Below are 25,977 nucleotides of genomic sequence, written 5' to 3'. Positions count from 1 at the left end.
CAATGTTTAAATAGGTTTAGACCTATTTAAGCATTGCCATCTTTCTAAAATAATTGTGAAAAATTCTCAGGGGGGGCCCAATGATTTTTATTTTTCAACTGGGGGGGCGCAACATTAAAAAGTTTGAAGACCACTGCTCTAATGGGAAGTAGTCTCTCTCTCCCCTTGCTGCTGATCATATCCTGCTCCTCCCTCAGGGTGTAAAGCGATAGTGGGCGTGACTACAGTCACGCGTCCCCAGCCAATAAGATGGCGGAAGGGGGAAAGGCAGCATCTCAAGTGAGCCAATGGGAACCGGCGAAACGATGCCGGCAGCTCACAGGCAGTATATAACTTCCGGTTGCCTCTCCCACTCACTTTTGCTCTCCTTCGCCCACCGCTGCTTCCATCAACGGAGGAAATCGAGCACTCCTGCAGCAGGTACAACAGAGTTTAGAATCCAGTTTCCAGCAACACTTCTTTCCTTTCCCCAGTTCTTCGGAGCCTCCTCAACTCCTCTCCCTCCACGCACACCCTAGTCTTCAATTGTAATTGCCGTTCACGTACCTACCACCCTTTAAGGTAAAACACTTTCACGGTGCGGCGATGACTTTTCTTCGGCTGAGCGTCACCGCTTCTCTATACGTGGACCCGCGCTCCCTTTGTGTACCATAACCCGTTGAAATGGATGCATGGCCATAACCTGGCTCCATGTTTCCGGATAGCTGAGCCCGCTTCCTGATATATGTATATTTTTGTTGTCCTCCTCTTTCATGATGCTGGCTGCGGTTATCTAATCTTGGGTGGTAGGGAGGTGGTTGGCCTTTGCCGCGTTCCGAAATGGTAGGCGGAGTGCAGGCTTACTTTTTATCCCATATTTTTTGTATTTGTAATATATGGAGACTTGTAGCTTCGCACTATCCATTGCACCCGCTTCCTTCTGAGGAGCCCTATTTTGCCATTAGTAGTGGTAGATGTTTAACGCACGCATTTCCGTGATGATTCACCGGTGTTCTGTTCTGTTAGCTTTTTACGGAATATATCGCACTGCTATTAGTGATTGGCCACCTGTTGGTGTATATAGTGATTTTCGTCTAAATACTTTATTTCAGTTTACATTATATTTTAAATGATCAGCTGTTTGGGTTTAAATGGGACGTCATATCGAATGAGCAAGGACAGAAGTCTAAGGAAGAAATCGAAGTGGGTTGAAGGTTTACGTAGTTTTTTTTCTTTTGGTGGTGGTCTAGATTGATTCTCAAAATAATGGATTATTTTTTAAGTTCTGGTGGCACGTTCAAGTGCCCAATAAGAGTTTGAGAGCTTGTGTGGATCGGAGTTGGAACAGGTTTGTTACAGTAAGAAAGTTTTTTTTTTTGTTTTTTGGCGGGGAAGGGTGAAATATCGAATGCTCTCGTCTTTTATTGAGTGTATATAGTGGGGGTGAGTAAGAGTTCCCGATTTATAAAAGTCTAGCATAAACCGACAGTGACAAGGGGTTATGTATATGGCACTATGCATAGCAACGAACGGATAGTCTCAGGAACTTTGTAATATGTTTTATGGGGGGTTCTTCTGAATGCACCTTATCTAATTGTGCCGTCCAGATGCATTACTATGTAGTAATCCGAAAGAAGGGTCTTGCATCAACTTTTTTTCTGTAAAAATATAATTTCAGTAAACATGGCAGTTTAAGGATGGCCCTACCCACAGATTACATGTTGTGTTTATAGGAGGGGCCTTCCAGTCTTTCTGTAGCTCCTGTTTGAATGAGTGACATCCTCGTATCGGGTCTTCTCACGTTAGCACTTTTCTTTCTTAGGAAGCCCTGAATGCTGCAGCATAATGATTTACCGTTGTTGATGCCATTTTCAGCTTCTAGGTTCGAGTTAGGAATATTGTATAAACTGCTTGTGTAGTACACAAATGTCTACTATGCACTTATAATTGACTAGCGGACAAACTGTTAAGTTACACTGAAGACTGGTATCGTGTTCTGGCTCGACCCTGCGCTTCCACGGCTCTGTGGCTATGAAGTTGTGGTAACGGTGGCCCGCTGTGACTGCAAGTGAAGTAGTGGTGGCAGGACAAGCGACATGATTTTCGTGCCTTCTCTCCCCGGGGATCAAATCTCAGCTAGAGTTTACGGTTTATAAAGCGTTTTGTGTGGGTGAAATCGGGCAGCCAGGATTAGTGCATTGAAGTAATCCTTGCCTTCGAGACCGCCCAATCCCCTCGTCTTCAGAGATAACATTGAGTCTCGCTGCCTGCAGAAGCCATCGGCGGCATGCGGAGAAAGTATAGCTACGTTTTGAAGGGAAATAATTACGACGGACTGGCGTGTTTCCCAGACGGGTGTGCCACCTACTGTCAAGGACTGATGTGTCGGGAAGCCTGCCCGCATGCTGATGTGTATTTGCGTGCTTCTATGGTAATGACCATTTGCACAGTTGTGAAATGATACCCTGCAAGCGCAGCGTGTTAAGTGTCGGATAAAAAAAATCATTTCTTGGGAGCAAAATGGATGTAATTTTGTAGTCAGTTTCAGTAGGCCAATAGCATGTCTTCTACAAGCCAAGTGCGGCGAGTTTATATAGAAAATGTGATGTAGTAAAGATGAGCTCATGTTAACCCGAAGTCATATTTTCTCCAGAAACATTATCTATTATAAATGGACTAAGCTCGTCATTTTGCCGAAAGTAGGGTGTTTAGTGGGACTCCACTATAAAGAAGCGCACATGCAACACAACACGGGTCCAGTAAACATCCATTTTACACAACGGTTTATTTGTCTGCGGCTGCTTAATCCCTACTTCTGGTTGGAACCAGATATCAGCTGGTCAACAGTTCTTAAAGGTTCACGGTGACTCAGAAATGTAACTTGGCAGCATTTCCCATGAGAAGGTTATAGATGGCTCCTGCAGAACGAGATTAATCAAAGTAAAGAGTATCAGCTCTTAGTGTTGGGCTTGTAAACAGTTTCCTTGTGTACCTGCTCGTTAAGTCCCACATCTGTTCAGAGGTACTAATCTTGTGCAACCTCACGCTTTTCTGAGCCTTCGTCCTGCCTAACGTCATCTCTCCATTATTATTTTAATATGTATGTGTGACTAATGTTTGTATTTGCCCTTGAAACGTTTGTTTTGGATGCCTGATCCGGTGCAACATTTCTGAAATGCTAGGTTTGAGGAAATCTACTCTTCAGGAAGTGCACCTAGGATGTAGAACCTAAAGGATTGTTATGCCTTTGAGGGTTTTTTCTTCCTGAAACTTATTTGCCATAGTCTTGATTCTCGTTTAGCTGCAGTGTGTTCTGTTCTCAGTTGGTTTGATATTTTTAGAATACATGGAAGAGTACATAATCCATGTATAAAAGCCAATCTCCGATTTGTTTGTTGCAGGCACGTTCTAGCTCAGCCCCTTGCAAGGAAGGCATGAAGTTGCCTAAAGTGCAATAACTAAGGGCCTTTTTAGTTCCGATGTCAGGGTCTGGCCAGATCCAGCAGCCCAGGGGAATTTCAGGAAACGGTGTATAAAGATGCAGATTCAAATACGAAACAGTTTTTTTCCTTCTGCTGTTTATATCTGCTCGATGAGCAGAAAGGGAATACTTATGGAAATGTTTTTTTAATGTTTTGTGTAATTATAGGGAAAACAATCTCTGCAGGCTTGGACATTCTGAGCTACAACTTTATTTAAATCTGACTTGTATTAAACGAATTCCAGCATCCTTAAGCAACATATCTTAACTGCATTTTGGTGTTTATTTGGCACTAGATAGCGCAATTACGTTTACGGGCGTTCTTTCATATGAAGAGCAACGCTGAGGATTTAAGCATTTTGTGGGAAGGGTGATGGTGTGGCCATACTTACAAGGAATAAAGTATCTTCTAATACATTAGAAGGCTATTGCATGTCACCTTGAGTTATGTGAACTTATAATGGAACAGCATCTGCTTTCTTGTTTTACATGATCAAGGATCTCCTTGGTGACTTGAAATATCCATATAATGTACGACAATGGAGTAGTCTTTCGTTCACCTGTAATTAAGAAATAATGTATCTGCTCAACTAAGTTATTGCAGTTGAATTCTGACCTCTCAATATGGTGCGAGCAGCCAAGGTGAAAGGCATGCCATCGGGAACATCATTCAGCAGAAGTTTAAAAAACGAAAACAGGAACTGGCCGTCTTCTGATCTTTTTTTGAATAACAATGTGACCAGTGGAAAGGTATTTATGGCACCGTGTTTTTCCATGGTATAGAATGACCAGAACAATCAGATCTCTGCATGTATCCACACAATCTGAGTCATAACATTCTTAATCTGATTTGAATTAGAATTTTATTTTTGCAAACACGTTTGCAGTGCAGGTGATGCTTTATCCATGTCTGTAATATACACAAGTGCAAGATACCAGTGATGCAAGTGGTTTGTGGGAGGGGTGATGGTTTGAACATGTATTATAAGGAATAACATAACCTTTCTAATACATTAGAAGGATATTGCAATTCACCTCATTCTTCAGCCTCCTTTCTCTGTCCATTGTAATCCGCAGTGACAGACGATACTCATGTGTGGAAGGGGGTACTTTATCCCCTACAGTAGTTCGAGGAATGTACGAGACATATTTGTCACTCTTTAGGATTTGTGTATTTCACAACTCAGAACAGACCTGTTTTCTCCTGACCTGGCTTAATCAGGGAGCCTAGTCAGATCTCCAGAGAAGCCTCCTTGCTGTGCCCAAATAATGGGATAGCCTTACAGTGATCGAGAAGTCAGACTACCTTAGAAGTTATTTAATCTGCAGCTCTAACTTTATTCTAGAATCTCCAGTTTTGTGGTTTAAATTGTGCTTTTGAATAGGCTAGCTTCTGCTTTTTCTGCGAAGTGCTTTTTTTTGTAACTCGGTCCGATAAAAAATGGACTGATGCATTTTTGTTAAACCTTAGTTTTTGTGTGAAGTTTACGTTTAGATTTGAAGCTGACTTGTGTAGGGAGCCCAATTTTTTTACTTCGATGTACACCTTATTATGAACAATGTTAAGTTTTTTCTGTCACCCTCTTTCTTTCTTCTAGGAACATGTCTGGTAACGGTATTACAGAACGTACCTTCATTTGCATCAAGCCAGATGGCGTTCAATGGTGCCTGGTAGGAGAGATAATCAAGCGCTTTGATCAGAAGGGATACTGAATGGTGGCAATGAAGTTTATGCAGGTGAGAGTAGTCTTTGGTTTGCGTTTTGTGTACACAATTGATAGGGTCTAAGCATACACCGTAATTGGGTAATGATATACTGTGATATTGGGTGTGAACTGCTGTACTCAGATCACTGGCATGACCAGGGTTGAGTTCTCATCACCCAGGTAACAATACTTTCTTTGCCACTTGCAGGCTTCCGATGAACTTCTGAAGGAACACTACATTGACCTGAAGGATCGCCCTTTCTACTCCGGTTTGGTTTAATATATGGGCTCTGGCCCTGTTGTTCCTATGGTGAGTGTAGAATGGTCTATGATGTGTATATCCCTACTACTCTGAAATTATGGAGTTACTCTTCCATTTAAAGTTTTTTTTTTTTTAAATGGCATTTGTGTGCTGACCTAGAATTCCAATTTCCTCATACCAATAAAGATTCTTGAGTTAGCTCCAGCCAGCTTCCTAGAATGTGGAATGAAAAGACCAAAGTATGTCCTAAAAGATCCGTGTTTTATACCCTGAGGTAAACCAGGCCCTAGTTTCTGGGAACTACCTGGTGTAAATCCTCTTGGATGAGCCTGCCTCGGTTTTCAGTGCACAATAGTCTTGCAGCTGAACCAGTATGAACTCCTTTTTACTTGTACATCATGTTGTCCTAGCCCTTTGTTTCCTCCCTAGCTCTCTATAAATTGGTAATTAACATTGGTAACCTCTTTCTAGTTAATAGTCAATATTGTAGCCAAGTTTCTCCTCTAGAATATTCCCTAGCACCATACTGGGTCCAGAGACTTTTTTTAAGAAATGCTCCCGGAGTACAAGTAGGTGGCATTATATGGCTTCATGGTGACTTCATACAGTGTTGTGGAGCTTCACATAAGCCCCACCCCTGCTTGCTGACATCATTTCTTGATCTTTTTCGATTCCCTCACATATAACATTTGAAGGAAAAAATATATTTACAGGTGATGGTGCGACTACTTAACTTGGGACCTTAAGGTGATCAGCAGACACCTCAGTAGAGGTGGGTGGACAGTGAGGAATCTGCATTTAGACTATTCACCAAGTAGCACCATTGTCTGGATATTTCAAACTGAAGATTCCTCATCTTAGGAATGGATGGGACCACCCAATGGTGGAGGGTCCTCTTACATGTTGAGAACCAAATAGGCTAAAGTCCCTCCTGTCAGATAGGTCTCAAGGTGAATTTCATGAATGTGTAGGAAAGTGCCACTGTTGGCATGGCTACTCTCCACTTTTCGCCTGGTGTTGATGCCAACTTTTATTGACGGTGTGCTAGGATCCTGCTAACCAGGTCCCAGCACCAGTGTTCTTTCCCAAAATCTGTACCTTTGTTTTCAGAATTGGCACACCCTTTGCACACAGGTATTCCCTTTGTAAAATGTATACCTGGTACAAAAGGGCTCCCTCACCAAGCACATGCACACTCCCTTTGCAGCTTGTGTATGCTGGTGGGGAGAAACAGGCAAGGCAGTTGACATGACCACCATTTCAGGGTGCCATGCCCACAAGCTACTGCCTGTGGCAAAAGGTAAGACACCCCTACAGCCCTAAGGCAGGGTGCACTATACCACTGGTGAGGGCATAGCTGTAGGAACCATATGCCCCTACAGTGTCTAAGTTAATTCTTGGACACTAAGTGCAGTGTGGCCATATTGAGTACAGGGTCTGGGAGTTTGTCATTATGAACTCCACAGCTCCAAAATGGTTTCACTGAATGCTGAGCAGTTTGGTATCCAACTTAGCACAGTGAACTCCCACTGATGACAGTGGAGTTTATTGAAAAAATGCACCAGGGGCATTTTAGAGATGCCCCCTGTATGTTAGCCAAACTACTAAAGCTGGACTGACTGGTCTTTGCCAGCCTGTTGCTTTCAGACATGTTTCTGACCACATGGGGTGGGAGCCTTTGTGCTCTCAGTGGTCAGAAACAAAGCCTGTCCTCGATGGAGGTGCTTTACACTTTCCCTTGCTGGAGCCGTACCAGCTGTTGGTGAGCCTCAAAGGCTCAAGCCTTGGGTTATAGTGCCCCAGGGCAACTCCAACTGGTGGAGTTGCCACCCCCTGGACAAAGCCCCACTTTTGGCAGCAAGTCTGGGAAAATTAGGGAACACCCAGAGAACATACCATCCCATCCAGGAGCACCCCAAAGGTGTCCAGAGATGAGGTGACACCCCCCCTTTGCAGAATCAATACCCTGTGTGACTCCTGGTTGGAGACTGCACTCATTGTCTACAGCTGGCATCTCCCTTTGGTATTAAGGTACTGATAGGTGGCTGAATACCAAAAAGATGCTTGTCTTGCCACTTCAGATGTATAGCCTCCTGGCACAATGTACTACACCACCATACATATTGCTGTACCACTTTAGACATGTTGCTTGTTAAGATATGTGCCAGCCTTCCCTTAGTGGTTGGTAGTAAGGCTTTCAAGGCCAAACTGTTTTCCCGTCGCTCAGATTGGTGTTTCTCTGCGTCTTAAGAGAAGAAAACTCAGCTGGTTTGTGCAGTCTAAGCAAAGGTCTGCTGAACATGACTTGAACCAAGTGGCCATGACAGTAAGGGCGTCATTAAATAGTAGCAGTGGCTCACATTTAGTTTGCCTTGTATTTTGCAAGTCCAGTTGACTTTGGCTTCCAGAGTAGGCAACTGTAAATCTAGGTGTTATCCTGCTCTGTGCACTTTTTTCTGTTAGACCAGATAGTGAGACAAGCTCTGAGGTATCTAGGCCTTTGGCATTTTGCAAGTCAAAATACAGCCCTCCTTTATAAAGAAGGGTAGACCAGGTTTTCCCCCTCCTTGTTAGTGTTAAGACATTGGCTATGATCCTGGAACACGTTTGAGCCAAAGTTGACTTCTGTTGTCTGACAGAGCTGGTTTGAAGGAAGAAGCTGAAAGTCTGGCCGCATAACCACTGGGTGTGCTTTAGTTATTTAATACTGCAGGGCTGGTGTGATCAGGTATTTGTTCTCACTGCCTACTTGAAGGTAGCAACTTTTGCCGTGTCAGTGATGGCTTGGGGAATTTGGGGCCTGCAAGGATTGACAGAACATCAGATTGTTTACGTGATATTGCAGTCTCTTGCCAGATTAAGTGGAGGTATAGAGGCCTGCTTGACTTTCTTGTGCTTATGGTATGTTTTCAACCTACCAGCAGATTTTGAGTGTGACTACCTTTGTGCGGGGCCTAAGACGTGACTGCAATCAAGAGCAGAACCTCTATCAAATGCAGCCTCTTGAGCCTGGCGACTTAAAGCTTTGCCTATTGATCCTAGATTGTCTTTGGGTGCGTAAGGTTGCACTTAATGCCTGAGTTTATGTAGCGCAAGGACCAGAGGCACATGTCGTTTAGGTCCATGACACATTTGTCTCCAGCAGTTTGGGGCTCAGCTTGAATCCTGACTTTTTCTGGGGAAATTACTTTCTTGGACCACTGTTTTTAGCCTGCTTGGGGTCTGTCAAAGATGTGGGTGGAAGTGGAGCTCTGGATCAGTCTAGGGGCACAGGAACCTAGAAATAGTTGGTGCACATTGGATAGTGCTTGTGTGGCTCTTTCAAACTGCTGCAGAACCATATGGTGCCACCTACTCGCACATAAGCATTGCTGAAAGTCATTGGTTACATTACCTGTGGGCACACATCTATTGGTGTCGAAGCAATCTGTTGCAGTAGTTTGTATAGTCTACATGTTGAAAGTAGAATTATGCTTAGTTTGTGTAGGCACTGATGTTCAGGTCTTCAGGCATCTTACATGGTTACATTCAAGAACCCAAACTCTGTTAAGCTGATTCTTAAGTTTTATAACTTAAGTCCAGAAGGATTAAGTAAGCGGGCGTTTCAGTGATAAAGACCACCTAGCAAATAACCTGTTTATGCTCCCCTCCTTCCATATCGGCCTTATTGGTGGCTCTCTCAAAATAATCGCCTGGGGGATGTTTAATAGCTTACACTTGGGCAAACTATTCCAAAATCTTGTCCTTTTCGGTTTGGGTTCTGCCAGGGTCTGGGTACAGTGGAGCAGTGCTTTAACCTTTATTGGCAAGTATACTGTCGCCAGGTGCTGCTGCTGTTATGGATTTGTCAATAGCGTTTGACTATCAATCGACCTAAACTGTGGCAGTTGGATTTGTGGGTTGAAGCCGCATTAGTGAATTTTGTGTGTTAATCACACATAATTTAGTAGTGAGGGTTTGGTTCTACAGGAAAAATGTCTTGACTGTTAACCCCTTCCCTCCTCTTAACCCTAAGGGTACACCAAGGGTTTATTTCAGACCCCACCTGTCATATTAACAACCTGTGCCCCACCATAACCAAACTGTCCAGTGATGGTCTTGGGGTCCCTATACTGGTACTGCTTTATGCAGGCAATGCAGTACTTGGGGCATAGACCCCAAGGAATTGCGTACACTGGTCAGGGCTCAAAAAATCATGTTACTCGACCTAACAGTAATGTACTTGACCCGTAAACAGGTCTCCAATTGTGATCCTAGGCAAATAGTTTAGTCACCTTGTTCTTAATCTCTTTTGATAGCACCTATGTGAGCTCAGCATTTCTGCAGTACAAAAACAATCTAGTCTTTAAGTAGACTAAAGCTTTCTGCATGTATCACAATAATCTAGCCCATATACCCATGAGGTCTATCCCACATAACCTAGGACTTTAGTTTACGAACAACATTACCATCAGGGCAGTAGTGTTTCTGTTTTTAATAAATATATTACTAAACCATGATGTGGTAACATACTGTCATCTACACACGCTCATTCCAAGAAATATCCAATAACCTCTCTGCTAATTACTGAAAACTATAGTGTATTAATCTCTGAAAATTCTGTTTCAGAAAACATCCTTTGCACCTCAACATGTAAAGTATTCTGATTCATTTTCATCCTACTGAAATATTTTTAATCGCACAAAACAAAGGACTTCCAAACTACTGAAATATACTTACACATTTAAATGTGTTCGGAAAAACCTGACATCCTATATCCTTATATTTTTACATTTTAAGCAGGAGGTCCCACAGTTCACCTCAAAGTCCTGGAACTCTGCAGTCAGAAGGAAAATAAATTGTAAGAAAAACTGACTTTTGACCTCTCTGTGAACACAGAGCAAATTTGACATAACACTATTTAAAGGCATCTTTTATAGCCCCTCCACTTTTCAACTGAACACAACACCTGTTCAGTGGCAACTTGCCAAAAGGGATGAGAATAGCTCGACCTGATCAAAAAAGAAGAGTGGTCAAGTGGATTTTTCGAGCTCTGCTGGTTGAATCATTTAACTCTTAAGGGGGGCTTACTTGACCTGGTCACCAGCTTTGGGGAGTCTCACATTATGGCATGTGGGCCAGACCAGAAAACGTTGCAGATTAATGGTGAAGGGGCACTCATTTGGCACGGTGTATGACTTTAGCTACCTGGGTGTTGTTAACAATGCCAGTTTTGGGAACAGCAGATGGGCGTCTCGTCATTTTAATGGTATCGCGCTTCCAGTGTGCATTTGGTGCTGTAGCCTGGGTGAAATCCAGATTGTGTTGAATTAAGCAACTGGTTGGTCTCAAAGTAGCTGGAGAGTTGAACACATCCCTATTTTGGTTCAGGGTGGTGGATACTGCGTCGATGTTAATGAGCTTCCTTAGTACTTTGGTCTACTGGGGGTGCCAGACATCAGCATATCCCTGTGATGGGCTCTCAGAAGACTTTTAGCCATTTTGTTTCTTTAAAGCTATAAACCCTACTTTTGTATCACTATTAAACTATTTTAAAACCCTTGATTTTTAGCGAACTTTGGGATGCACCTCCAGTCTCTTAATGACATTTTGTGGCATTTGCTCCTTTCTAACTGCAACCGTAAGATGCAGGAACTTTAAGGGAGTTTAAGCCGTATATCTTTTCTTAGAAGTTAATCAATCAACATTAAAGTGCATCAAATCGTCTTGAGGTGCTGGAGATGTTGGCTGTTGCATGGTTTGTTCACTCAAATATCCAGGTCTTGAGTTATTTCCAGAATTGCTGGGGTGAGTGGGTGGTCCTGAGGTGCAGTGAAAGGCTGCTCAACGCCTTGGCAGCCAGGCGAGAAAGTGCCTCCTCTGTCGGTTGGCGGATCGGGGGGGTGTATTGGTGAGGAAGCAGAGGTCAGGAGTTTGCTGATGGATGCTGTTTCTTCATTGTGCAGGGCTTTGTGCGTGGGTCAGCATCTTTAACTGGTATCTCTTCTGGATCGGGAGTCAGTGTGGCTTCTTGAGGTGGGGTGTGATGTGGGTTCTTTTGATGAGGATGAGCTGCTGCTGACTTTCATAGGGTCACTGAATTTTTTTAATTCATCCAATAGTAATGCATTTTATATTTCATTTTTAATGTCTATTTTGCCTATGTAACTGTTAAGCTTTTTTTATGTATGTACCTTTTTTATAGCCTCGGTAAGTTGGACAAAGGAACTTGGCTTGACTACCAGCAGACTCTGGCCTTTCACATGACCAAATCTTAACTTGTCACCAGCCATCCATCTGGCCACAAAGAACAGACTAGGTCTTCCATGGCTGTTTACCATCTTGCACAGTGCAGTCTGTGCACGTTCCGCTAGAGAACAGTGTCTTTCCAGATGCATATCATGCTTGGAGACTTGTAGAGCAGCCACAGTCTACACCACAATTAATTTTGTAAGGATTTTTCTGGCAAGATGCATCATTGATCCTTTATTTGAATCACCACTAACTTTCTCCTTCAAGTTTGCCCTGGCAAGTTTTAATTCCCTTTTGGGAGGGAGGGAGGAGGGGGGTATCTGGGGGAGTGCTATCCGTACTCTAGTTGGGAGGGACAGCAAAAGAGCAAGTACAGGCATCAAAATCCTGTATTTATTTCTGCTCTGCCTACCTTTGTGTAGGCATATGCTGCTCCGCGACTATTCAGCACATGACAAACATGGGAACTGGGGCTCAGATTGACTGCACAGGTAAGATGGAGCCTCCATGCAAGCTGATCTGTTGTACTTGATACTTGCGCATACGGGGACATCTCTTCAGTCTCGCATTCAGTTGAGTAAAAGCAGCACCATGTATTAGAATCACCCTTATAATGTTTTGCAGTTCTAACAAACTTTAATGTTTCCCATGTGATTGCTTGGGTAGTTTAACTTGAGAATTCACTCCACGTGAATGCCATACATTTACTGGTAGAATATGTACAGTAGGAGCTCTGTGCAGTGGAATTCCAGTGGACAAACACGATGGGTCGTGTTTAATTGACCATGTGACAATTATTTTTTGCTTGAAGGTTACTGCTTACTTTTTTCAGGTCTGGGAAGGATTTAATGTGGTGAAGACTGGCAGGGTAATGCTGGGAGAGACCAACCCTGTTGATTCCAGGCCTGGGACCATCCGGGGAGACTTCTGCGTCCATGTTGGCAGGTACGTGATGAAAATGGTGTGCATGTGGCCCAGGGAGGAACGTCTTTGCGGGCATCAAATGAGTCACTCACTCCCTGTGGATATGAACACATGATGAAAAGGTTTCCCTGAAGAGGGCTTCCCTCTGTATTTTTGTCATTGCTCTCATGTGATTAATTGCCGCTGTAAGAAAATGTGCAGTTCTGGTACAGAGGACTAATTAATGCATTTACTCCCCTCCCCCCCCCCTCTCCCCCCCCCCCCCCCCCCCCTTTCCGGGAAAAGTCTCCTTGGCCCCAGAGTGCACGGCCAGTAAAAAAAACACTCCAAACGAGAACACGATTGACTTAATACAAAGTGTGTAGTTGTAAAGAATTGCAGGTGAGACTGACCACGCAATGGAGACTTGCATTATTTGCGCTAGTGCTGCGTTTATGGGAGTGTTGGTTTTAGTCGATTGTAGTCTGTTAAAGGCAGCTTACTCGTGGGCTTTTCTGGCAGTTGCTGGCTAGTGTGTTCTGATTCCAGATTGGTTGGCCTCCCTTAAACCCCAACCCGCCGGCCCCCACACAGCTTTTTTCCTTTTCAGTTTTCCTTGTTGCAGAGGCATTTACTTTGATAATTCAGTGGCAGCCATCCTTTCAGACTCCTCGTAAGCAGATTGGAACAATGTGTACAGGGAACGGGCATCTGTTTTTATCTCCTGCTTTATGTAAAGTGTTTAGGCTTTGTCGACTTGCTTGTTTAACAAGCCTTTTCCCTCTAAGATAAGCATATTCCCGAAGCTGGATGGAGGAGACCCCGCCTTTAAAGCGGGGGCAAAGTAGATGAGGCTCCGTTAGCAAAAGAGCCAAGTGAATTTCTAAGAGTAGCTTTTTTTTTCAACGTGAAAAAGATTTTGAGCTGAGGCCTGCCTCTGGTCTTCTGTTATCACTATCCAGTGCGCTGAGAGCAAGTTGCCCCCTCCACCCCCAGTGGTCCTTCTTGATAGATCTAACCACTGAGTGCCAGAAGGGAGGTAGACACCTGTTAGCAGTCTGCCAACAGCTCCATTTTCATAGAGATTGGACGACAGATTTAAGGTGTTGTAACAGAATTGCCAGTGTTTGTATGATCAGTTCCTTTGTAGTATTGTGTTGTGCATAGATTAAAGTACCTTTTTGTAAACTGAGTTGGAACAGTCGGTTCTAGAGCTGATGATTGGGTTTTAAGCTTGTGCTTTTCAATTATTCATGAGGGCTGTGATTATGTATCGCAGTCACTTGCTGAGGGCGTATTTGGCCCAGTTTGCAGAACCATAGCAGCGCGGACGGACTCTGGGACAACTTAGGCAAATTACCCCTGTTCCCATGGCAGAGGCCTTGCAGCCATGTTTGCCCCCCCCCCCCCCCGCCCTACTAGAACACTGCCTGATATGGAAATGACTGCCATGCGAGGCTGATTTGAAACCAGCTCGTTCAAATCGCATCTCAGTTAAGTGAACAATGAAAGCTTATCTATTTGTGGTGTGGTTTTTTCCATTCTTATTTCAACTCTTTCCCTAGTAGTCCAACCTTAAGCTTTTTGTGTGGGATGATGGTAAATTAATACACGCTCATTAATCTCTTCTGCCTCCTAGTCCCTTTATTGCTTACTGTGGGCACGGACCTATCTTGTTCTGATGCAGGCAGGTTACTTGAACGAAACCATCCAAGATGTTAAAACTACTTGTATCGAAAGCAGTTTTTACCAAGCCCACATGTATCAATTTGCTGTTTTTTCCAGTATGTGTAGTCTTCAGGTTTCGCATATCTGCACTGTCCTCGGTTTTGTGAACCCTTCAAACTGTCGTAATGGTGTGCATCAAATGTAGGTGCTGCTCTTTGCACTCTAATGTCTGTTTCCTCCCATAGGAACATATGCCATGGCAGTGACTCTGTGGAAAGTGCCAAAAAGGAGATCAACTTGTGGTTCAAGCCAGAAGAGCTGATTTCTTACACTAGCTGTGCCAACGAATGGATCAACGAGGGGAACTGAGGCAAAGGGTCCCATCATTGCCTCTTCGTTTAAAGATCATTCCCTTGGGGGAGCACCTTAAGCTTTTTATTGCCTTGTATTTCTCAGCTCGAAGCAATTTGTAATAAACACTTTGCCGGGCGTCTTTGCTTTTATGGGTGTTTTGTGACCTCACATGTTCTTGTTTAGTTGGGTGCAATGTAAACAGAAGTTTAAAAGGGTGATCAGTTATTTTTTAAAGTTCTTTATTGGTATTTCAATGTGTCAGCAATGGTAAGACTGACAACAGCATGTGCGCTACAAACCTTGCTACGGGGAAGGTCCTGTGTGGGGCCCCAACTGGTGCCGTCTCGCTTTATGTGGATGACGCCCTAGCGTACGAGAGACCACACAACAGCTGCCTATTTTTTTGGTTTCTTGGATCTCTGGCACCAAGACAAGTCTCCAACTGAACTAGGGCAACTCCTGTCTATCCCCCGCGGAGGGTTTAACACATGGCTGCAGAAGACTTGGAGACTGACCGCCTAACTTTGCAATATGAGATGCTCTGCTACCGTGGGGTGGTGAATGGTCAGACCTTCTTGACAGGAACTATGGCAGGAGCCCGACGTCACTGCAGCTGTCCTGGAGCCTCTGGATGCAATAGCCCTTGTTCTTCCCCCTGCCTGCCCCCTTGCAATATATTTTTAAAATGCTGATACCACCACACCTTCTATTACTTTGTAGCAGTGCCAGTGATGCGCACCAGGGTCTTTAGTGACCTAGAGACTAATTTTTGACCTAATCTGTTCAGGAGACCACAAAAGGAGACTTCACAACCAGTTAGAAAAAATAAACTGTATTGCATAAAACATAAGTAGACCAAAAAGACAAATCAGTAATAAACTGCTAAGCAAGCAGTTGTCAGATAATGAGTGCAAACACAAAGAATAATTTCCCACTTGCACATGTCATAAAACACATCCTCTCTGTGCGCACAAAGCAGATTATGAGAATATTCACATTACCCAAGTGAGGCAAAAACAACACATTACATCAGTTTGGGAAATATAGCAAAAACTGAGGATGAAAGAACAGTGAAATGTGGCATCTTCCTTGGGTTGTGGAGCCGCCCCCCCCCCCCCCAGGCAAAGGATAGTGCTCTGCGGGGGGGGGGGGCTTTTTTTCCTCCTCCGCAACTCCCCCCTGCTTCTCCTCTCTGGAATCATGGCTGGCCCCTGGGAGAGCACTGGGGACACCCAGAGATGTGAAAACAGCAGCATACCAGCCACAGTGTCACTTTACAGAGTGGCAGTCCCTTTAGCCACCCAACAATCAGTAGGCAGCAGATCCCTCTTGGCACTACACTAGTCCTCTGTAGTATGCAGAGCCAGCAGCGTCTGGTTACAAATCCCACACAGTGCCTTGAAACATTGGGCACAACCCACTATACTTATACTCTACCGGGTCTAACCAGTTCCAGAAATGCCTATTCTCCTCCACACTGGCTCCAGACATCAGTAGGGGGGGGTAAACAAGCTTGACAGGGCAGGACACGGCTTATACAAATGTGAGTGAGCACTGCCTCTACCAACCCAGGAAGACCACTTAGTATGCAGATGTATCCTCTGTTACAACTGACCCCTCCTGTGTGATGGCTGTCTGGAAAGTATGCACCAAGTGAAGCTGTCACTCTACCCCAGTTGTTGATTGGAGTCATGCTGTAAAATCACAAGGGTCATAAGCACAGAAAAATGCCCACTTTCTAAGATTGGAATTTATAAACTGTTAATATGGAATCCACAGTAAGCAGCATTTCTCACTGCCATTTCAACCAGACCGAATATGCCCACGCTCAAAGATTAGAAAATACCACTTAGTCATATACAGGGGCATTCCTAATGCTACCCTATGAGAGGCAGCAGTGAGAAACCAAATACCAGGACATACCACACAAAAAGGCACATGTCCTACAGCTTACCTACACAGCGCCATGCCCATAAGGCTACCAAGGGGCTTCCTTAGGGATGACCTCAATGTAGTAAAAGTGGAGTTCCTGGCAAACAAATATAGATTCTGAACCACTGTGGCGGTAAACTGCACACAGGCTCTGCAGTGGCAGGCATGAGACCGGTTTGAAAGGCTACTTTTGTGGGAGGCGCAAGTTGCGCTGCAGGCCAGCTAGTAGCATTTAATGTACATGTCCTGGCTATAAGGGATACCACTATACAAGAGGCTTGCAGGTAAATTAAATGAGCCAATCAGGTGTAAGCAGTCATTTCACATTTGGAAGGGAAAGCATATGCACTTTAACACTGGTCATCAGTGATAAAGTGCCCAGAGCCCTAAAGTGAACAAAAAGTCAGAAAAAGGGGAGGAGGCGGGCAAAAAGTTGGGGGATGACCCCGTAAAAAGGGCCAGGCCCCAAGGCTTGTTTCACTGTTTTATTGAAAGTGATTACGTTGTCATTTAAAAAAATATATATAATTACTGGAAAGCAAAAAGCTTTTAACTGTAGGAATAATGCAAATACCGTTTCTGAACACAACACTTTGCAGGTTTGGCAACTATGTATTTCTAAAAGGAAGACCACTTGAACGTCCTTGTGCCTTAAAGCCTCAAACTTAATTCCAAAATTGTGACTTTAACTCCAGTGAAAGTAAGCTCACAAACTGGTGAACAGTTATGTTTTCAGCGGTTTGTTCTGGTGGCTGCTTTAGTGACTGACTGCAATACCACCAGTGTGCCCTTGGTCAGAATTAAGTGTTTCCAAAACCGGATTAAATTGTCCAGACGTCTTCCAGCATTTAATCAGTTTACAAAAGCCATACAGTTGTTAAATTCTTTAGCTTACTGTCATGTCTTAAAGTTGGGTCAAACAACTGTTACTTCCTCTGAGGTCAATGGCGAATTGGCCAAAATGAACAAAATACAATTCACAAGTGTAAATAATTACCGAAAATCAGCCTGAATGGATGTTGATTGATTTGTGCAGTAAAAACCACACCACTGAACCCATTTTTATGCTAAACTGCCAGCATGTAAGCAGCATAGATGAAGTAATATTCCTTTTATTGATTTTTACCATGCTACTTCACCCTTATACGCAGCAAACTTAACCCCCAAAGAAAAAAAGCACACTGCAGATCGTATGCAGCTAATAAAATACAAGCCCCTCCACAAATTTGTGAACCAAGTCTATAGAGCATGAGCACAAGATAAACAGATAAAAGCGGTCAGCAATTATCGGTTGAAGTATTACAAAGGTTACAGTACAATGTCTTCTTTTAGCTCTTAAAATGCATAGGGTTAGACTAGAACCGGGAGCCCTGTTTCGTAGCCAGTGGGAAAAAGTTCAAGTGAATACTTCAGTGAAGTGCGGAGCAAGCCATACCCTAGTGATATCCAGCCATCAATAGGTTCAGCCTATAAATACCAATACATTTTGCAGTGCAGATGCATAACAACATTGTTTTACTTATAGCATATCTATAAACATTGCTATAAAGTGCAAATGCATAATCACCATAACATATCCATAATACATCAGGTGACCTGTGGAAATCATCAGTAGCAAAGAACATGAACTAAAGCATCAATCAGTTGTGAAGTGCAGGTGCATAACAGTAGTATGGTCAGAGTAGCTGCTAATCTCAACAGTGTTATAAATTGCAGCTCCATAATCACTGTAAATCATCGTATAACAATAAACGTTATCTGTGAAGAAACAAAAAGGGCCCATGTGATCTTAAGACTGCCTAGTATGTCACCCAGACAGCTACCTCTATAGCCTTCCACCTTGATTATCTCATTGCCTAGTCAAACCTTCCAACCAATTAACAGGTGACCAAATCATGACCTCACACAGCTGCTTGTTGCACCCCTTGCATTATACAAATTGTTTTCCACCTTGCATACTGCTTTAATTCTAGACCTCCACATTGAAAATGATTGGGGCTCTGGATTAAGCATTCCGATGAAGTGCAGAGTTGGGCCACCACCATAGCAACAAATAATAAATATGCCTCTTTACTGCATCATTGTCCTCAGAGCCATCCATCACCCCCAAAATCATTAATACTGGGGTGATCTGGACCTGCCCTCCAATGATAGATCCCATAAAGGTCCCAATATCACGCATCAAAGAATCTAATTTGGGACATGAAAAGAACATACAATCTCGACCTGCTCCCATCCACATCGATTGCAGTTACCGCTAGACCTACCACCCCATTTAGTCATTTTAGGCAGGGTGTAGTATAAGTTGGAATATGGACTTAGTGTTGACTTTTTAAGCCAGTGTAGGAAGTTGGCTCTGTATGCACTATTTCAAAGTAAGGAATAGTATGCACAGAGTCCAAGGGTTCCCCTTAGAGGTAAGATAGTGGCAAAAAGAGATAATTCTAATGCTCTGTTTTGTGGTAGTGTGGTCGAGCAGTAGGCTTATCAAAGGAGTAATGTTAAGCATTTGTACACACAAGCTGTAAATGGAGAACACACACTCGGAGACAATTCCAGGCCAATAGGTTTTTTTATAGAAAAATATATTTTCTTAGTTTATTTTAAGAACCACAGGTTCAAGAGTTACATGTAATACTTCAAATGAAAGGTATTGCAGGTAGGTACTTTAGGAACTTTGAATTAGCAAAATAGCATATACAGTTTTCACATAAATGACATATAGCTATTTTAAAACTAGACAGTGCAATTTTAAACAGTTCCTGGGGGGAGTAAATTTGTTAATTTTTGCAGGTAGGTAAACCACCTATGGGGTTCAAGTTTGGGTCCACGGTAGCCCACCGTTGGGGGTTCAGGGCAACCCCAAAGTTACCACACCAGCCACTCAGGGCCGGTCAGGTGCAGAGGTCAAAGTGGTGCCCAAAACGCATAGGCTTCAATGGAGAAGGGGGTGCCCCGGTTCCAGTCTGCCAGCTGGTAAGTACCCGCGTCTTCTGATGGCAGACCAGGGGGTTTTGTAGGGCACCGGGGGGGACAAAAGTCCACACAAAAAGTACACCCTCAGCGACACGGGGCGGCCAGGTGCAGTGTGCAAACAAGCGTTGGGTTTTCAATAGAAAGCAATGGGAGACCAAGGGGTCTCTTCAGCGATGCAGGCAAGGGGGGGGGGCTCCTCTGGGTAGCCACCACCTGGGCAAGGGAGAGGGCCACCTGGGGGTCGCTCCTGTACTGAAGGTCGGATCCTTCAGGTCCTGGGGGCTGCGAGTGCAGAGTCTTTACCAGGCGTCGGGTCTTTTGAAGCAGGCAGTCGCGGTCAGGGGGAGCCTCTGGATTCCCTCTGCAGGTGTCGCTGTGGGGGCTCAGGGGGGTCAACTCTGGCTACTCACGGTCTCGTAGTCGCCGGGGAGTCCTCCCTGAAGTGGTTGTTCTCCACAAGTCGAGCCGGGGGCGTCTGGTGCAGAGTAGCAAATCTCACACTTCTGGCGGGAAACGCAAGTTGCTTCTTTGTTGCAAAGTTGCAGTCTTTGGTGAACAGAGCCGCTGTCCTCGGGAGTTCTTGGTCCTTCTAGATGCAGGGCAGTCCTCTGAGAATTCAGAGGTCTCTGGTCCCTGTGGAAAGCATTGCTGGAGCAGTGTCTTTAGAAGTGGGGAGACAGGCCGGTAGAGCTGGGGCCAAAGCAGTTGGTGTCTCCGTCTTCTCTGCAGGGTTTTTCAGCTTAGCAGTCCTCTTCTTAGGTTGCAGGAATCTGAGTTCCTAGATTCTGGGAAACTCCTAAATGCTGAATTTAGGGGTGTGTTTAGGTCTGGGGGGTTAGTAGCCAATGGCTACTAGCCCTGAGGGTGGCTACACCCTCTTTGTGCCTCCTCCCTGAGAGGACGGGGGCACATTCCTATCCCTATTGGGGGAATCCTCCATCTGCAAGATGGAGGATTTCTAAAAGTCAGAGTCAACTCAGCTCAGGATGCATTAGGGGCTGGTCTGACTGGCCTATGACGACTCCTTGTTTTTCTCTTTATCTCCTCCTGCGGTCCGTGGCCGTAGGGAGCAGGCAGCTCCACTAGCTGGAGTGCCCTGGGGTGCTGTAAGAAAGGGGGTGAGCCTTTGAGGCTCCCCGCCAGGTGTTACAGTTCCTGCAGGGGGAGGTGTGAAGCACCTCCACCCAGTACAGGCTTTGTTACTAGCCACAGAGTGACAAAGGCACTCTCCCCATGTGGCCAGCAACATGTCTGGAGTGTGGCAGGCTGCTAAAACCAGTCAGCCTACACGGGTAGTCGGTTAAGGTTTCAGGGGGCACCTCTAAGGTGCCTTCTGGGGTGTATGTTACAATAAAATGTACACTGGCATCAGTGTGCATTTATTGTGTTGAGAAGTTTGATACCAAACTTCAGTTTTCAGTGTAGCCATTATGGTGCTGTGGAGTTAGTGCATGACAGACTCCCAGACCATATACTCTTATGGTTACCCTGCACTTACAATGTCTAAGGTTTTGCTTAGACACTGTAGTGGCATAGTGCTCATGCACTTATGCCCTCACCTATGGTATAGTGCACCCTGCCTTAGGGCTGTAAGGCCTGCTAGAGGGGTGACTTATCTATACTTCATAGGCAGTGTGAGGTTGGCATGGCACCCTGAGGGGAGTGTCATGTCGACTTAGTTGTTTTATCCTCAGTAGAACACACAAGCTGTCAAGCAGTGTCTGTGCTGAGTGAGGGGTCCCCAAGGTGGCATAAGATATGTTGCAGTCCTTAGAGAACTTCCCTGGCATCAGGGCCCTTGGTACCAGTTACATGGGACTTACCTGGATGCCAGGGTGTGCCAATTGTGGAAACAAAAGTACAGGTTAGGGAAAGAACACTGGTGCTGGGGCCTGGTTAGCAGTCCTAAGCACACTTTCAAAACAGAACTTAGCATCAGCAAAGGCAAAAAGTCAGGGGGTAACCATGCCAAAGAGGCGTTTCCTTACACAACCCCCCCAAAAGAAAGAGGATGAGACTAACCTTTACCAAGAGTCTTCATTTTCTAAGTGGAAGAACCTGGAAAGGCCATCTGCATTGGCATGGCAGTCCCAGGTCTGTGTTCAACTATAAAGTCCATTCCCTGTAGGGAGATGGACCACCTCAACAGTTTTAGATTTTCACCTTTCATTTGCATCAGCCATCTGAGAGGTCTGTGGTCAGTTTGAACAACAAAGTGAGTACCAAAGAGGTATGGTCTCGGCTTCTTCAGGGACCAAACCACAGCAAAGGCCTCCCTCTCAATGGCACTCCAACGCTGCTCCCTGGGGAGTAACCTCCTGCTAATGAAAGCAACAGGCTGGTCAAGGCCATCATCATTTGTTTGGGACAAAACTGCCCCTATCCCATGTTCAGAGGCATCTGTCTGCACAATGAACTGCTTGGAGTAATCTGGAGCTTTTAGAACTGGTGCTGTGCACATTGCTTGTTTCAGGGTGTCAAAGGCCTGTTGGCATTCTACAGTCCAGTTGACCTTCTTGGGCATTTTCTTGGAGGTAAGTTCTGTGAGGGCTGTCACTATGGATCCATATCCCTTCACAAACCTCCTGTAATACCCAGACAGGCCAAGGAATGCCCTGACTTGAGTCTGGGTTTTTGGAGCTGCCCAGTCCAGAATAGTCTATCTTAAGCTGGATTGGCTGAACTTGGCCTCCACCTACAAGGTGTCCCAGGTAAACCACAGTTCCCTGCCCCATCTGGCATTTGGATACCTTGATAGAGAGGCCTGTTGATTGCAGAGCCTTCAAAACCTTCAGGTGGACCAGGTGATCCTGCCAGCTGGAGCTAAAGACCGCAATATCGTCAAGATAAGCTGCACTAAAGGACTCCAAGCCAGCATGGACTTGATTCACCAACCTTTGGAAGGTGGCAGGGGCATTCTTTAAACTAAAAGTTATAACAGTAAACTGATAATGCCCATCAGGTGTGGAGAATGCTGTCTTTTCTTTTGCTCCTGGTGCCATTTTGATTTGCCAGTACCCTGCTGTTAAGTCAAAGGTTCTTAAGAATTTGGCAGCACGTAATTTGTCAATGAGTTCATCTGCTCTTTGAATGCGATGGGCATCTGTCTTTATGACAGAATTAAGTCCTCTGTAGTCCAAACAAAACCTCGTCTCTCTCTTTCCATCTTTGGTGTGAGGTTTGGGGACTAAGACCACTGGGCTAGCCCAGGGGCTGTCAGAATGCTCAATGACTCCCAATTCCAGCATCTTGTGGACTTCCACCTTGATGCTTTCCTTAACTTGGTCAGACTGTCTGAATATTTTGTTTTTGACAGGCATGCTGTCTCCTGTGTCCACATCCTGGGTACACAAGTGTGTCTGACCAGGGGTTAGGGAAAAGAGCTCAGCAAACTGTTGTAGGACCTTCCTACAGTCAGATTGCTGTTGGCCAGAGAGGGTGTCTGAATAGATCACTCAATCAACTGAGCCATCTTTAGGGTCTGTGGAGAGGAGATCAGGGAGAGGTTCACTCTCAGCTTCCTGGTCCTCATCTGTTACCATTAACAGATTCACATCAGCCCTGTCATGGAAGAGCTTGAGGCAGTTCACATGGATCACCCTCTTGGGGGTCCTGCTAGTGCCTAGGTCCACCAGGTAGGTGACCTGACTCTTCTTTTCTAGCACTGGGTAAGGGCCACTCCATCTGTCTGGAAGTCCCCTGGGAGCCACAGGTTCCAAAACTCAGACTTTCTGCCCTGGTTGAAATTCAACCATTGCAGCCTTTTGGTCATACCAAAACGTCTGGAGCTGTTGGCTGGCCTTAAGGTTTTTGCTTGCCTTTTCCATGTACTCTGCCATCCTGGAACGTAGGCCTAGTACATATTCCACTATATCTTGCTTAGGCTCATGAAGAGGTCTCTCCCAGCCTTCTTTCACAAGAGCTAGTGGTCCCCTTACAGGATGGCCAAACAGAAGTTCAAAGGGGGGAAACCCTACTCCTTTCTGAGGCACCTCTCTGTAAGCGAAAAGCAGACATGGCAAGAGGACATCCCATCTCCTTTTGAGTTTTTCAGGGAGCCCCATGATCATGCCTTCCAATGTTTTGTTGAATCTCTCAACAAGACCATTGGTTTGTGGATGGTATGGTGTCGTGAATTTGTAAGTCACCCCACACTCATTCCACATGTGTTTCAGGTATGCTGACATAAAGTTAGTACCTCTGTCAGACACCACCTCCTTAGGAAAACCCACTCTGGTAAAAATACCAATGAGTGCCTTGGCTACTGCAGGGGCAGTAGTCGACCTAAGGGGAATTGCTTCAGGGTATCTAGTAGCATGATCCACTACTACTAGTATGTACAGGTTCCCTGAGGCTGTGGGAGGTTCAAGTGGACCCACTATGTCCACACCCACTCTTTCAAAGGGGACCCCCACCACTGGAAATGGAATGAGGGGGGCCTTTGGGTGCCCACCTCTCTTACCACTGGCTTGACAGGTGGTACAGGAGACACAAAACTCCTTGACCTTCTGGGGACATGTTGGGCCAATAGAAGTGGTTGACTAGTCTCTCCCACGTCTTGGTCTGTCCCAAATGCCCAGCAAGAGCAATATCATGGGCTAAGGTCAGAATTGACTCCCTAAACTCCTGAGGCACTACCACTCTCCTAGTGGCACCAGGTTTGGGATCTCTTGCCTCAGTGTAAAGGAGTCCATCTTCCCAATAGACCCTATGTGTTCCTGTTTTCTTTCCATTGGACTCTTCAGCAGCTTGCTGCCTAAGGCCTTCAAGAGAGGGACAGGTTTCTTGCCCCTTACACAACTGCTCCCTTGAGGGTACCCCTGGGCCTAGGAGCTCAACCTGATAAGGTCCTAACTCCAGAGGCTCAGTTCCCTCAGAGGGCAGAATTTCTTCCTGAGAAGAGAGGTTCTCTTTTTCTTGTTGTGTTGCAACTGGTTCCCCTGTTGTCTTTCCTTTCCTCTTGGAGGGTTGGGTCCTTTTTCCAGGCTCCATCACCACTTTTTCACCCTGAGCCTTGCACTGTGCCCTTGTCTTGACACACACCAGTTCAGGGATACCCAGCATGGCTGCATGGGTTTTCAGTTCTACCTCAGCCCATGCTGAGGACTCCAGGTAATTTCCAAGCAAACAGTCTACAGGGATATTTGAAGAGACCACCACCTGTTTCAGGCCATTGACCCCTCCCCATTCTAAAGTTACCATAGCTATGGGATGTACTTTAGTCTGATTGTCAGCGTTGGTGACTGGATAAGTTTGCCCAGCCAGGTATTGACCAGGGGAAACCAGTTTCGCTGTCACCATGGTGACACTGGCACCTGTATCCCTCAGGCCTTCTACACTTGTCCCATTAATTAAGAGCTTCTGCCTGTCTTTTTGCATGTCAGGGGGCCAGGCAGCCAGTGTGGCTAAATCCACCCCACCCTCCGAGACTAATGTAGCTTCAGTGTGACCCCTGATTTGCTCTGGGCCCACTGTTGATCCCACTTGGAGATTGGCCATTCCAGTGTTACCTGGAGTAGAGTTTGAAGTGGAACCTTTCTTGGGACAGGCCTTGTCTCCAGTTTGGTGCCCAGGCTGATTACAGCTACGACACCAGGCCTTTTTGTGATCAAAGTTTTTACCCTTGTACCCAAAACTGGATTGTGAAGAGGCTCTGGGCCCACCCTCCTGTGCAGGGTTTTGGGGGCCTGTAGAAGACTCTCTACTATTTTTCCCTTTGGATGTCTCAACACTCTTCCCCTGGGGAGGCTTTGTGACCCCTTTATTTTGGTCACCCCCTGTGGAAGTCTTGGTCACCCTAGTCTTGACCCAATGGTCCGCCTTCTTTCCCAATTCTTGGGGAGAAATTGGTCCTAGGTCTACCAGATGCTGATGCAGTTTATCATTTGAATAATTAACATGTGCTCTTTGAAAAATAAATTGTACAGCCCATCATAATCATTTACACCACTGCCTTGAATCCAACCATCCAGTGTTTTCACTGAGTAGTCGTCAAAACCAACCCAGGTCTGGCTCGAGGATTTTTGAGCCCCCCTGAACGTAATTCTATACTCCTCAGTGGAGAATCCAAAGCCCTCATTCAGGGTAGCCTTCATGAGGTCATAGGATTCTGCATCTTTTCCAGAGAGTGTGAGGACTCTATCCCTACACTTTCCAGTGAACATTTCCCAAAGGACAGCACCCCAGTGAGATCTGTTTACTTTTCTGGTTGCACAAGCCCTCTAAAAAGCTGTGAACCATTTGGTGATGTTATCACCATCTTCATATTTAGTTACAATCCCTTTGGGGATTTTCAACATGTCAGGAGAATCTCTGACCCTATTTATGTTGCTGCCACCATGGATGGGACCAAAACCCATCTCTTGTCTTTCCCTTTCTATGGCTAGGAGCTGTCTCTCTAAAGCCAATCTTTTGTCCATCCTGGCTAGCAGAAAGTCATCTTCATTGAGGCTGTCCTCAATGTTTCCAGAGCTGCTGGACTCTCC

The 25,977-nt window shown here is 45.2% G+C and overlaps 1 pseudogene; it reads left to right on the top strand.

Annotated features, from left to right (window-relative positions):
- The first annotated feature begins 426 nt into the window (after positions 1-426).
- LOC138259769 (nucleoside diphosphate kinase B-like) lies at positions 427-14,723 on the top strand (annotated as a pseudogene).
- The last annotated feature ends 11,254 nt before the right edge of the window (positions 14,724-25,977 follow it).

The sequence above is a fragment of the Pleurodeles waltl genome, chromosome 9 (genome assembly GCF_031143425.1).
Source record: "Pleurodeles waltl isolate 20211129_DDA chromosome 9, aPleWal1.hap1.20221129, whole genome shotgun sequence".
Lineage (NCBI taxonomy): Eukaryota > Metazoa > Chordata > Amphibia > Caudata > Salamandridae > Pleurodeles > Pleurodeles waltl.
Note: the sequence above shows the minus strand (reverse complement) of the source record. Positions and strands in the feature narration are given on the sequence as shown.